The sequence below is a fragment of the Oryzias melastigma genome, linkage group LG17 (genome assembly GCF_002922805.2).
Source record: "Oryzias melastigma strain HK-1 linkage group LG17, ASM292280v2, whole genome shotgun sequence".
Classification (NCBI taxonomy): Eukaryota; Metazoa; Chordata; class Actinopteri; order Beloniformes; family Adrianichthyidae; genus Oryzias; species Oryzias melastigma.
Window position 1 is genome coordinate 24,094,778 of NC_050528.1, and position 2,406 is coordinate 24,097,183.

The window sequence follows — 2,406 nt, forward strand, 5'->3', positions numbered from 1 at the left end:
CACACTAGCTTTTTGCAGAGATCTTTGGGAAATTTCACTGGATTTTGGAATTGCAGACTAGGATTTCCCCATCGAAATGGAGAACGGTCCATATAATGCACTAGCTGGGGAGTGGTGGTTGAATCCTGAACCAACCCTGGTTCTGTCTGTGTGCAGTTTGCTTGTTCTCACTGTGCTTTGATCCATTGTTCATGCAGAAATGAAAAAGCACGACTGATGGGTTAATTGGAGGTTCTGTAATGGCTTGATGAGGGAGAGCGCGTGGCTGCCTGTTTGAATCTGGGAAGATCTGCCAGCCTGTCTGTGAGGTAGCTGCATAGATGCAGCCTTATTGGAAAGTTATTTGTTTTTTTTACAGTTATAGAATTTAGCTGTACTCCAGAAACAAAGGCACCCTTGGGTTCTATGGCACTCCAAGAAAAAATGAATAACCCCAAACCATCCATCCATTTTCTGTACTCTCTGGATCCCCTTCACAGGGCTGCTGGAGTCAACTGTTGGGCAAAAGTTGGGGCACACCCTAAACAGGTCACCAGTCTGTTGGAGGGCCACACACTCACACTCACATGAACATGTAGAGGCAATTTAGAATGATCAATTAACCTGTGTAGCATTTTTTAGGACTGTGGGAGGAAGCAGAAGTGCCCAGAGAAAACCCACAGATGCACCAGAGAACAAACTCCACACAGAAGAGTATCCGATGGGATTCTCTGATGGGGGGCCGGGGTCGGTTTGTAGGCTAACAGAAGACGTGTAACAATCACAGCCTAAACATAAAGATTTAAGATTTTCCAGGAAGCCACACATAGACAAATTTTAAATAATTCATTTCTGCATTCTTCATAGAAAAAACAATATAAAAACATTTCAAAAACTAGATATATAGCATTACCTGTGATGGATTAATAGCTGAATATCCTTAAACTGATAGCTGAAATCGCTGAAGTTGATACCTAGCTAAAATATTAGTGAAGTGCCAAATTAGCCGGAAAAAAATAAAAAAAATTCTAAATTAGCCAAACCAGCTAGCATGTATTCAACTCAATTTTATTTATATAGCACAAAATCACAAAGAAAATTGCCTCATTGGGCTTCAAAATATGAACAATAGTTAAAAACTAAGACTAAATAAAACTGGTTATCCCTGCCCTTAGACCCTCCCCCCCGGTAAGGAAAAACTCCTAAAAAAACCTGAGTCAGGAAAAAAGAAGAAACCTTAGGGATTCCCACATGAAGGAGAGATCCCATCCCAGGACGGACAGGCGATACCAGAACAGTTAAAGAAAGATTAGCTTCTACAACTAAGTATCTAGAAGAGTTCATTCAGATAAAGCTGAGGGACGAGGGATGATTAAGTCCACAGTCAAGATGAAACAGAAGTGCAGTCCACGACCAGGAGCAGGAGGAAAGATGACCCAGCCGGAATCACTCTCACTCAGAGATGCAGGATGGTGTTGGGGGCGTGGTCCATGGCCAGGAGCAGGAGCGTGGGCGATCCACCGGGCATCTGAAATCTCTCCCGCTCCCCAGAGGAGAGTGGGAAAGAAGAACAACATGTGAATGGAACTGCACCAACAGAAGCATGGAGAACTAAATACAATAAATAATAAAGAATAGAAGAGAGGAGAAGTAAATGAGAATAGAGAACAGAACCCCAGAGCTGATCTGAATAATAATGATAAAAAATCTAAATTTATATTTAAACGCATCCATATTAATTTATTAATCTAGCCTCACAAGGACCACAGGAGAGGGAATATTCTCTGATTACTAGCTAGCCTGGCAGAACGCCTGTCCAAAGAGGAATGTTTTAAGGCTAGTTTTGAAGGTAGAAACTGTGCTGGCCTCTCTGACATGAGCTGGGAGCTTATTCCATAGAACAGGGGCTTGATGGCTGAAGGTTCTACCTCCAACTGTACTTTTAGAAATTCTAGGAACTACAAGCAGTCCAGCATTTTGTGAACGAAGTGTTCTGACTGGTTGGTAAGGAACTATGAGATCTCTAATATAGGATGGGGCCACACCATTCAGAGCCTTATAGGTTAACAGGAGGATTTTGAACTTGATCCTGGATTCAACTGGTAGCCAGTGGAGAGAAGCTAACACAGGAGTGATGTGTTCTCTTCTACTAGTTCCTGCTAACAATCGTGCTGCTGCATTCTGGACAAGCTGAAAACTTTTTAAAGAACTTTTCGGGCATGCTATTAGTAAAGAGTTACAGTAATCCAGTCTAGACGTAACAAATGCATGGATGAGTTTTTCAGCGTCACTTTTAGATAACATATTCCTGATCCTAGCTATAATGCGTTGGTGAAAAACCGCAGTTTTACAAGCTTGAGATATGTGAGCCTTAAATGATAAATCCTGGTCAAATGAAACCCCTAAGTTTCTGACTGAAGAATTGGA